At 40.3% G+C, this 12,428-nt stretch overlaps 1 protein-coding gene across 2 annotated transcripts in view; it reads right to left on the bottom strand.

The window, feature by feature from the left end:
• The window catches only part of HPGDS (hematopoietic prostaglandin D synthase), a 29,848-nt gene extending 19,903 nt beyond the window's left edge, over nucleotides 1-9,945 (bottom strand). The window contains exon 1 of one of the 2 annotated variants that reach the window (XM_011219802.3): nucleotides 9,640-9,945. The gene's annotated coding sequence lies outside the window, so the exon portion shown is untranslated. Of the gene's footprint in view, nucleotides 1-7,285; nucleotides 7,352-9,639 lie in introns of those variants that run through there. The other variant, XM_019795342.2, reaches the window with a different exon arrangement.
• Nucleotides 9,946-12,428: the final 2,483 nt, after the last annotated feature.

The following is a 12,428-nucleotide window of genomic DNA, read 5'->3' as shown; positions in this document are numbered from 1 at the left end:
TATTGGAAGACTTGACAGAAATAAGATCATGACTCTGTCTTTAAGAATTAGCTGGATGGGCACTGGGGGGCTCAGTCGGTGTCTGCCTTCAGCTCGGGGTGTGATCTCAGAGTCCTGGGATCAAGCCCCCAAGTCAGACTCCCTTTTCAGTGGGGAGTCGGCTTCTCCCTCTCCCTCTGCCCCTCCCCCCACAGCTCCTGCTCTCCCTCTCTCTCAAACAAATAAAATCTTAAAAAAAAAAAAAAAAGAACTAGCTGGAACATTCCAGTGAAATAACCAGACTCAAATTTTACTTATAAAAAAATTCAGAGTGAGAGGCTGTCTATACACCAACTGTCAGAGGATAGAGTCCAAAACTTTCCATTTGAAGCTGTTTTTGTCCTGCCTTTACTCACTTGTAATTTGACATTTGGTTTATTGTTGGCTTTGGTGATGCAGCTGAGTTTGTGAGGACAGCTGGATAAGGATTTCAAGAACAGGGTACATGCAAGAGGAGCATGAGCCAGCCTCGCCAACCTGAGCGGGCCATCCCCTCTCTTCTCTCACCCGTGGCATTTCCCTCTGGGACTCAAAGGCATAGGGAAACATTGCTCTCATTCTTTTTTACTGCATCCATGCTCCTGGGTTCTATCAGATTGCTAGCACCATACAAACATAGTCCATCTCGGTAACCTTGCTGGGAGGGCGGGTAGCAATGGTAAGCCTATGTCTCCATTCCTTCTGTAGAGGAGCAAGGAGGAAAGAAAGCAACTTCTCTTACATTTCGGAGAGTTTGCTAATACTCACTGCATTGGGTAGCTGTAGGTCATCATAATATTTTGAGTTTTCTGTGATTTGTATCGTCTCATTTTCATTGTTTATAAATAATTAATGATTTTAAGCAATGGTAGTAGCATGGACTGTAATTTGATAATGATCCAGCAACTGAGAAAGAAGCATCTTCATTTGAAATTCAGCTCTTCCACCTCGTTGCTATCTATCTTTGGGCTACTGAACAAAATCTCTCTGAATTTCAAAGTCCACTTCTTATAAATAGAGATACTAATATGGATTTGGAGATTTAATGAGGTAATACATGTAAAGCATTTAACACAATGCTAAGTACTTAATAATTATTAGCTATCGACAATATTAACTTTGAATTCATTCTGTGGTCAAGAATAAACACTGTGAATACAGTACACTAAAAATAAATAATAATCATAGTAATTACATGAATAGAAGTCATCAATAGCATTTATTTTAAGTGGTAAGTATAAATAGTTCGTTCTCTGCTAAGGAAGTCTTTCAAGGGTACTAATGGAATATTAGATAGAAAGAAAAGTTGGGCTAAAGCCTCAAAACAAAATTCTATCTGAACACATTACAGGGACGCCTGAGTGGCTCAGTCACTTAAATGTCTGTCTTCGGCTCAGGTCATGATCCCAGGGTCCTGGAGTTGAGTCCCTCCTCAGGCTCCCTGCTCAGCGGGGAGCCTGCTTCTCCCTCCCCATATGCCTGCCGCTCTGCCTACTTGTGCTCTATCTCTCTGTCAAATAAATAAATAAAATCTTTAAAAAATATATTCAAAAGCACATCACATAAAAGGTCAAACACAAACCATAAAAATCTAGATTGCCAAGTTCATGCATTCACAGTGTCTGTCTATGGGTGACTGCAAAGACCTGCCGATCTAGACCCCCCTCAAGATCCAAGAAATGATGATGCTGGTGATTTCTGGTGGATCCATTTCTCTGGGCCTTGGTTTTCCCTGTCCAGGTGTTGCGGGTGGAGGTGGTGCTCCTTGCTAGAAACAGTCATTCTGAACCTCCCATGCCCCATCCCACTCCTGCTAGCCAGTCCAGTCCACACCCAACTGACACGTGGCACCTGCCACACACATCACTACGTGAGGAATGCTCTCTGTAGAGGGAAGAATTCACTGGTGTGAACTAATGAAAATGGCAAGATTTACAGCCCCAATTCTTTGGGGGAGAAATATGCATAGATGGAGTTCGAATTTGGAGTAAGGACTAAATGAAGCTTAATGTGGGGCTTACAAATAAATAGTCGGAAAAATAGAAGAGTACAAAAATGGTCAATAAAAAATGTAAAGTAGTAAGCTTCCTTCTGAAAAGAGGAAATATTTATGTAATCACAATAAAGGGAACATTCTTATGTAGGAAATAAAAAGCATAGTGGCCACAATTCCTTGACCTATCTGTTTTAAATCTCAAAAGAACAAAAAAAGCCTTCAGAGCGTAAAAAGTGTCATTCTTGGTTGCAGTTTTTATTTGGCAAACATTTTACACAACTTCTCTTTATTGATTTTTACTGTCATAGGTCAATTTTTCCTCAGCAACAAAGAAATGATATGTATTTTCCTTACGAACATTATATGAATGTATAGATTCATATACATCCATTATGATCAATATTAAAAACTGAACGTATAGCTTTTTCTCATTTGGTCAAATGCCATGTAAATGTCAGTGTCTACCTCCTCATTCTGCATGAAAACATAGGGATTGTTTGTTGTTGTTGTTAATTTGCAAAAACGTGCTGCTTTATATTGTGTTTCACTCAAGTAAAGAAGATATTAAAAAATCCTTAGCGTAAGTTGGCAGCTATCTATAGTTCTCTGCAAATATATCTTTAAATCTAAGATTTGGCACAGGTCCGTGGCCATCTGACAAATGCTTATCTCTCCTTCTAGAACATCCTTTCAACAGTCATAACTCATTAATGAAGCTGTACTTGCACAACACATTCCTGTAGTTACTTGCATAATTATATTTTCTACTGAGCACAAGTCTTGTTTCTTGATTTTTACAGCTACAAACTTCCACACTTGAAGACTTTTGTTTTTCAGGGTATATGTGCACATTTTTATAACATGAAAAATAAGCCAATGTAAATGCAATTGGAAACATGGATTCGTAAAATCCTTTCTATATTTTATAAAGCTGTTGCATAAAAATTAACAGAAGAGGGGAGCCTGGGTGGCTCAGTTGGTTAAGTGTCTGCCTTTGGCTCAGGTCATGATCCCGGAGTCCTGGGATTCAGCCCCAAATCCAGCTTCCTGCTCAGTGGGGAGTCTGCTTCTCCCTCGCCCTGCCCTCTACTGCTCCCCCTGCTTGTGCTCTTTCACGAGCACTCTCTCTCCCTCAAATAAATGAATGAAATCTTAAACAAACAAACAAACAAAAAAATAACAGAAGAAATTCCATGTTTGTATGGTGAAAATTGATAAGGAAATTTACAATGTAAGCTAACGATCACTATAGAGGACAGTGCCTAAAAAAATGTTTTTCCTCTTACTGTATTTAGCAGTATGTTTCTGTTACAATAACCTCAGTTTGTTAAAGCCTTTCTTTCATGAGGATGATGGGTTAAAAGGATGAAAGTAAGACATATCCTGCTTCCACCAACGGATGCAGTGAGGGATAGGCTCAAGGGCAGAGCAGGTCAGTGGCAAAGGGAATGTGTGATTTTTGGGGTCACCCCTACCACTTACTACATGAATGGTTTTGAGCAAGTCACCTGTCCCTAGCTTTAGTTTCCTCACCTGTAAATGGTAAAGAGAGAGAGAGGCTGTGGCCATCCATGGGGGTAGCTCCTTCAGAAAAAAGGAGAATAAAATCCCCACACAAGTGGGAGACTGTGGGAGCCTGTGTAGAGATGCACTGCTTGAAACTAGGGCCTGGCAGCCTTTTATATACAACTTTTAAAACGTCAAATTGTAAACCTCTAGTAAAACCAATAGAGAAAATGTATGAAAAGTCACAAAAATTAATATTATACACAAAATGGGGTCATAACAACAGATGAAAAAGATCATTCAACATCATAAGCTAACATGGCAAATAACTTTATGTCCCTGAATCTGAACACTACATGGAAAAATTTTGAGAAATATGTAAATTCACACAATCACATAAAGAAAAAAAACCCTGAATGCCTGCATTTAACACTAACCAGTAAAGAAATAGAATTGGTAGTTACATTCATGAAAGACACCAGGCCCAAAAGAAAACAGAGTCTCTACAGAATCTTAGAGCAATCATCATACATAATGGGGAGCATTTTCTTTAACGTCAGGAATAATGAGAACCCCACTATTACCCTTACTATTCAACGTAGTCCTGGATGGCCCAGCTAACTCAGTAAGATAAGACAACAATAAACAACATACTACGTAGGAATGGAAAGGAAGAGACAAAACTGTCCTCATTTGCAATCAAAGTTGTTGTTTGTATTTAAAATTCAAGAGAGTCTGTGGATAAACCTGAGCCTAAATTTCAAATGTAAATGCTAAGGACCAAAATAGCCAAGACAAATTAAGAGAAGAGAAGGAGAGGATTTGACCTACCAGATTGTAAAACTTCTATATAAAACCTTGCAATGAGGGTAATGTGATCTTTGTTCCAGCCCAGACATCTAGAGGTGTGTAGAGTCTGGAAACAGAATCTCAGATATATGACAGACATGCCATTACGATGGCGACCTAACAGGACCAGACTGAGACAAAGAGGAAAACTATACAGGATTAGATCCCAGCTTCCCATGATACATGGAAATACCACCCTGCTGCATGATAGACCTAAGGATGCTTTGCCTGGCCTGTGCAAATTCCAGTGTCATGCTGTTCCCTGTAAGCTTCATTTCTGAGCCCTTCCACTGTCACTCCATGTTAAGAATCCCATGTAGGGAATGCTGCAAAATGTTTCCTGAGATGATACAGGGCAGGAAGCAAAAAGGTAAGCTGATAGCGCTTAATGCTTTCCTTTACAACTAAAACTAACCACTGGCTTCCTTCCACTCTGAAGAAAGTCATTTAAAGTTCCTGACTCAAGGGGTGACTGGGTGGCTCAGTCGGTTAAGCGTCCACCTTCGGCTCAGATCATGATCTCAGGGTCCTGGGATGGAGGCCCACATTGGGCTCCCTGCTCAGCTGGGAGCCTGCTTCTCCCTCTCCCTCTGCTCCTCCTCCTGCTCATGCTGGCATGCTCTCCCTCTCAAATAAAATAAAATAAAATCTTTTAAAAAAATAACATTCCTGATTCATCAGATAAATAAAAAACCCACTAAGAACTGTGTTTGAAAATAAGATACACGGTTTCTCAAAGAACATATGAATGATGACTCATAAAAACCCCTGCATAGAGGCTTTCACCTGTGAACTCAGGCAGATGGACCCATTAAATGCAAAAGAAGATTGAGCTTTTAATATACGCTAAACTTATGTAGAAAGAAATCTTTTACATGGAAAATAATAGTGTTTTTGAAAAGTTCTGTCTTGGGGAGCTCCTTTCTTTCTCCTGGTTTGTGGCTCTTTTTCCTTAACGTAACACTGGTACATTTCAACAGATTAGCAACCACAAAACACGGGAGCATTCAACCCCAGAGGCAACTGTAATGCAGTCATGGATAAAATACAAGCTATAATAAAACCATTTCATTTTAGCTGAGCTGATGTTCTAATCTGTATGTTGCTGTAAGCGCACAGTAAAACAGTATCAAAAATGTTAACGTCTGTGCCAGAAAGGAGATAACAAACCAAATTCACCTCTGACAAAGGAGGCAATTATTCGCTTACTATGTTACATACCTGCAAGATTGCAGCAAGTAACTGAAAAAAGGAGTTGAATTTTTGGAGTAATTTTGATGGGTAGAAAAACTTACAAATAAGGAATTAAGTATTAACCATTTTACAAGTTGCTTCAAAACCTAAACACTATTTACCTTGACTTTACTCATAAAAGTATTGAACTACATGAGCTCTTACTCTTAAATAAAAGGGACATCAAACATACTCAAGAATTGCAGATACAGTTTTATATATGCCTAGTAGTAATGCAATAACCTCTGAGTCTGAAATATAAAAACAAAGATTACTCGTGAATTTGCCGACAGTTCTTTGCTCTATCTCAACTTGACCAGTACTGAACCTATGAAAAATGTACCGGCATAGAGCGTAATGTTTCTGATCCCATCATAGACACTGTAGTGTGTTGAAATGTAAAAATTGGATTTAGAGAGCAATCACATGAGCTGCTATTGTCTACATAAGAACTTCTTGCACAATATGACATTAAATAACACACCGCATTACCCACTAACAGTTGGTAGTAAGGAATGTTGCTTTCCCTCCTTCACAGGGTCCCTGAGCATGTCTAGTTTGGTTCTGGAAAAGTTACCAGGTTGGAGTTGAATTGTAGGACAATAGAGAAATATAAGCATTTTTGTTAACTGAGTAAAATATTGATTTCAGTCAAACCTTGAATGTTTAATTTTGCATTGGCAAGCCAGGATCTCTCTTTTCCCACCAAAGACAAACTAAATATCATTTTAAATAGTTGCCTCACATTAAAGCCAAAGTAAGAGGAATAATTGAAATATCCTTTGGGAGCTGAGAGCTCAAATTCTAAGCCTGGGGCAAATGCCTTAAATTACCTTTGAAACCAAATGATGATAGAATACAATTCTTGGCAAAACATGGAGACGCTTCAACAAAATGAGCCTTAAAGTAATAGAAAATATTACAAAGAAAATACCTAAAAGAAAGAAAGAAAGAAAGAAAGAAAGAAAGAAAGAAAGAAAGAAAGAAAGAAAGAAAGAAAAAGGGAGAAAGAAAGAGAGGGAAAGGAGGAGAGAGAGAAAGGAAAGAAAAAGAAAAGAACTTCTCTACTGCTTCACACATCGAAAACAGTGGGGAAAATTCTGGAAGAATTTTTCCTTCAGTACTGACTGCATTTCTTATGTTAAAATCTACTTAAAGGATCTTTAAAAATCTCGTAAAATCCTTCAAAATCTTCAGCAACTACATGTCTCTTAGAAACAAGTGTTTGATTTGGGGGTGCCTGGGTGGCTCAGTCAGTTAAGCATCCAACTCTTGATTTCGGCTCAAGTCATGATCTCAGGGTCGTGGGATTGAGCCCTACACTGGGCCCAGCATGGAGCCTGCTTTAGAGTCTTTCCCTTTCCCTCTGCCCCTCCACCTACCCTCAAAAAAAAAAAAAAGAAAAAGAAAAGAAAAAAGAAAAGAAAAGAAAAGAAAAGAAAAGAAAAGAAAAGAAAAGAAAAGAAAAGAAAGAAAAGAAAAGAGAAAAGAAAAAAGAAACTCCTGTTTGATTTCTGCCTGGCCACTAACAGAGAGGCTCTGAATGAGAGCTGAAGGAGTGGCATGGTGAAAATAGGTATCCATTACTCAGTCACACACAGAATATCACAGTAGTAAACACTAAGATGAAGAAAGAACACTATCTCATTTCTCATCTTTGTAGAGTTCAATCTTATCACTTACTTGTGCTATGTCTCCGTGCAGTCTCTAGTATCCTCTATGCTCTCATAAGTGACTGCTTCTTGGGTTTATATGATGAGTGACAGTCACAAACCAATGAGAGACGAAGGGACTTACTTCCACCTAAGTCTCTTCCTTCATTTCTTAGATGAAATATGCCTGCCAAACAGTCCAATCCTGCAAAGACTTCTGGTTATTCTTGGCATTTTATAGGATCTCTGTGTGTAAATAACCTAACACATTTGCATTCAGTTGGTAAAAATCAAAGTTACAGGTGCTGATGTGTGCCTATGGCTACAAGCTCATCTATGTTTAAAACCTTATACCGTAGGCTCCCGGAGAATGAGAGAAAGTGAACACAAGTAAGCCTTCTTTTCAGATATGCACGTGGCTGGCTTCCTCAATTCATTACATCTCCTTGGAGAATGCTTGGCTGACCACGTCCTCACCAGGACCCTCCTCCAACAGTCTCATCCTTCACCTGCTGTGTGTTTCTTCTTTACCGTGTCTGACAACATAGTGTGTTTTCTTGTTTTCACCCTCCCCCAGCAGAATGTGAGTGCCATAAATGCAGGCAGTTCATTGTTCAGTTTACTGTGGTGCCCTCACAACGGGAAGGAATGCCAGGCACATCATAGGCACTATTATATCTTTGCTGAATGAATGATCCCAATTTATATTTCCCCACAAATCACATTTTTACAAGGACTGAAGTTCTCATCGCTGCTAGTATATTTCGTTTACGTTCCTTTTCTCAGAAGAGCCATATTGTTTAATGTAAACCTGGAGTGCAAGAGTCTAACAAACCTTGTTGAGATTCCTTATACAAATTTGTAACAAATGACTAATTGTTTCAGAAATTTATTTTTTTTCACTCCAATTAATTCCAGCTGTAGTATTGGGACAGCTCAGTGAAAAGATCTAGCAAAATACCTACCTGTGCATTGTTGGACCCACAGATTGTCCATGAAACATTTTAATGACAGGCTGGCTTTCAACTTCCAGATAATTACACTCACAGGCAGCAATAGCAACCTATCAACATGTAATAGTTCCTATGTACATGCACTTTAAAAAATATGTTTACATCCATTGATTATAAGCATAAAAAATGAAAAAAATATAAATATTAGTCTGTGAAAAGTTTAATTAGGATACAAATACAGACCCTTATTCACCAAAAAAATCTATGTAAGTCAAAATTAAGTGCAAATGAAATAGGAGCTCTACAAAATTAGCATATTGTATTTATCTTTCACTGAGTTTTAACTTACATTTTGAAAAAATCTTTTTTGCCTCAATCACTTTTAACTCCTATTTTATAGATGAGGAGACATAGGGAAATTAGATAAATTGCCTAGGGATTTGGGGCGGGATAAGCTAAGATCAACACTTACGTCTTCTTATGGCATATTTAATATTCTTTCCCTATATTAAGTATGCTTCAGTTTTAAAAAAACCAAATAGGCAAGAAATAGCACTTTTCCCATTCTCTATAACAATGCTCTGTTTTACAACCCATTTTTATTGGTTGGAGGAAGACAAAGCAATCAATCGTTAATTAAGGGAGGAGTGGCCCTTCGATTTTCCATCATCCTCAACACCAGCTGTCCTAGATGTGGCCCACTGTCCTTGTGTGCACGGCTCCCTGCTGCGTCCGCAGTATCCTCATTCTGCCACTCTCTTGCCCAAATGTGGCGGTTTAGTCACTTATAATGCTGCCTAAAGTTGCAAAGTCACACCACCCAATAGCCCTTTCTTCCAAGCCATTTCTTCCACCTCCCTGACAGCACAGTATGGTCCCAGGCCCCTCTGCTCTCAGGAACAACCACACATTGCCCCTCCTCTTGCTTCTCCCTTCCCCGGCCCAGGTGGGCAGGCTTTAAGCTGTCTCAGTCTACCACCACTGTGGGACGTGGAGAAGGTTACTAACGTCTCTGTGCTTCAGTTCCTCCACCTTTAGATGGGAATATATTCTACAATAAATAGTGAGTACCTAATTTTTGCCAGGTACTACTATTCTGAATAATAGAGGTAAAGCTGTAAACAAAAACAGACAAAAATCCTTGCCCTCATAGAGCATTCTTTTTTTTTTTTTTAAGATTTTATTTATTTATTTGAGAGAGAGAGCGAGCACAGGTGGGGAGGAGAGGGAGAAGCAGTCTCCACACTGAGCAGGGAGCCCCATCCTGGCCGGATCACAGGACCCCAAGACCATGACCCTGAGCCACCCAGGCGCCCCCCTCATGGAGCCTTCTTAACAATATTAATAACAACAACCTTATAAGGTTTGGGGAGCATTAACTGAGCGCGTAGATGTGTGCTTAAAAAGACGCGTGCATCACCTCCATGCTTACCCAGAGGTGACGGGTGCGATGGTTAATTGCCGCTATTAGCGGTCTGTCGGTTGGGAGGGCGGTTTCCCTTCGCCAGAGTCTGCGCAACAGTCCTTGCCGTCTCCGACGGTAGGCCTTGGAGCTAAAAGCCAGAAAGGGAAGCAGTTGCCAAACAACTTGTACTTTTACCCCGCTTCATCCTCTCGATGAAACGAGCTGAGTCAACCGTCTGCGTGAACGCGGGGACGATAGAGCGGGAAAGGCAGCGTGAACGCTCCTCACGCATTATCTGCCTTTTCTCCTGCCAGCGCTGCTTTCCACACGCTGCGTGCCCCTCACGTCACGTACGCCGCGTGCCCCTCACGTGCACCCCGTGCGTCAGATTGGGGCGCGTGAGAAACAGCATGAATAAGCGTGACGGTCTGTATGATAATGTCCCCACAAGGTTTTGAAGGACTATGAGAACGTAATTGAATATACCTTCATTTTTCTCTGGCGGCTCTGGAATTGGAGCCCTCTTAACCCTGTGGTATTTAATTAGCGAGTTCCTAACTGCCTTTCAAGATACAACATTGACTCAGAGTCCCAATTTGTTCTTGTTTTTCTTATTTTCTAACCAACGCACTCATGTGGTCATCTAAGGTCCTGATGAAGACTTCCAGCCTGGACTGACTGATTACTCGAAATTGGACTCTCAACAATACCACTTTGAGCTCCGGAACTTTCTGCAGACCAACACCCTCTGCTGGCATCAGTTTCCTCATCTGTGAAATGGCAATGATAAAAATCATTCTGATTTCTCAGAGTTGAAAGGATTAAACAAGTAAATGTATTTAAATCATTTAGTGCATTGCTTGACGTGGAGTCACTGCTTGGTAAGTGTCAGTAGTTGTTACATATTCCTTTAATAATGGAAAAATAGGGGCACCTGGGTGGCTCAGTCAAACAACTGCCTGAAGCTCATGTCATGATGTCGGGATCCTGGGATGGAGCCCTGTGTCAGACTCCCTGCTCAGCGAGAGCCTGCTTCTCCCTTTCCCTGTCCCTCTGTGCTCGCTCTCTCTCAAAAAAAATCAATAAAATCTTTTAAAAAATAATGGAAAAATAAATGTAATACTTAAAAAATTGCCCACATATCGGTTCCTCTTTTTTTTTTATTTTTTATTTTGGTAAAGGGGAAGTGTTCAAAGACACCATTTCTACTTTTCCAGCTGCTCTGCTGATGGAGAAAGAAGGAAGTCTCCAGAAGAAACCTACAGAGCTTCCTTTTTTTTTTTTTTTTAAAGATTTTATTTATTTATTTGACAGAGATGGAGACAGCCAGGGAGAGAGGGAACACAAGCAGGGGGAGTGGGAGAGGAAGAAGCAGGCTCATAGCGGAAGAGCCTGATGTGGGGCTCAATCCCATGACGCCGGGGTCACGCCCTGAGCCCAAGGCAGACGCTGAGCCCAAGGCAGACGCTGAGCCCAAGGCAGACGCTTAACCGCTGTGCCACCCAGGCGCCCCCCCACAGAGCTTCCTTACTCAGCTTCCTGATATCCTTTTCAGGGCTATTTGAGAAAGTTATTTGAGAAACTAAAAACGTCAGAAACTAAAAGTATTTAAACCTGGGAAGGAGCAGTCAGGAAGTGAAGAATATGTTTCTCTTTCTGCTTCTAACCTATTTGGGTATTTGAAATGTGCCTCCAAATCTTTAGTGTCTGTTTCCCAGGTTTCAACAGGGATGATGCTATTCTTTTTTTTTTTTTTTTAAGAGTTTATTTATTTATTTGACAGAGATAGAGACAGCCAGCGAGAGAGGGAACACAAGCACGGGGAGTGGGAGAGGAAGAAGCAGGCTCATAGCAGAGGAGCCTGATGTGGGGCTCGATCCCACAACGCGGGGATCACGCCCTGAGCCGAAGGCAGACGTTTAACTGCTGTGCCACCCAGGGATAATGCTATTCTTTCCTGACTTTTCAGATACTGTGAAGAATCATACAATAATTATCTCCAAGATGGTCAGTAAATATTTTTCTGCCTAGCCTTTTGGCTGAAAGAGGATTCCCAGAGGTAAATAAATAATAGTCATATAAATAGCTAATATTTTTTAACTGTTTCCTGTGAGCCAGGCATTAAGCAACATGCTTGGCATGTATTATCCCATTTAATGCCCCTAAAATAACATCATAAGTGGTGTGCATATCCTTGAGTATGGTTATGTAACTGCCTAGGGCATGTCATGAAAGCATTTTCATATGCAAAATTTCTTGAATATTTTAATCTTATTCATGAGTTTTCATGTTTATTCTTCTGTCAAGAGTGGGGGAAATAAACATTACAACAGAGTAAGTTGACTTACTTTTTAAGATTTTTCCAGAATCAATTAGTGTGCCCTCTATATTATTACAACATACACTGTGGGAGGAAGGCACGCCTTACATCCTCCTCTGCCTTTACCCTGTGCTGTTACCCAAAAGCATCTCATCTCCTCTCAAAACCCCAGTTCTTAGAAAATAAAAGAATTGGCCTAGTGACCTCTGAAGTCTCTTTCCGCTCTATTATTCAGTGACATAATTTCCCCCTGAACACTTTTCTAACATGAAAACTAAGACCAAAGGGACACAGAGTTCCTGGACTGAAAGTTACAAGGGCACAAACTATCTCTGTCCCCACATCTGGCAACAAAGAAAAGATACTCGGGTCAGAGGAAGGTAACCCTCTCTGATAATCTCAGGTCACAGAATAGATTCACTATTTACAGGTACTAAACTAATGTAGACAAAAGTGTAATTTAGAGAGAATTTTTTGGTAAGATTAAAGCAACTTT

The sequence above is a fragment of the Ailuropoda melanoleuca genome, chromosome 11 (genome assembly GCF_002007445.2).
Source record: "Ailuropoda melanoleuca isolate Jingjing chromosome 11, ASM200744v2, whole genome shotgun sequence".
Classification (NCBI taxonomy): Eukaryota; Metazoa; Chordata; class Mammalia; order Carnivora; family Ursidae; genus Ailuropoda; species Ailuropoda melanoleuca.
This window is presented reverse-complemented; position numbering and strand designations above follow the sequence as displayed.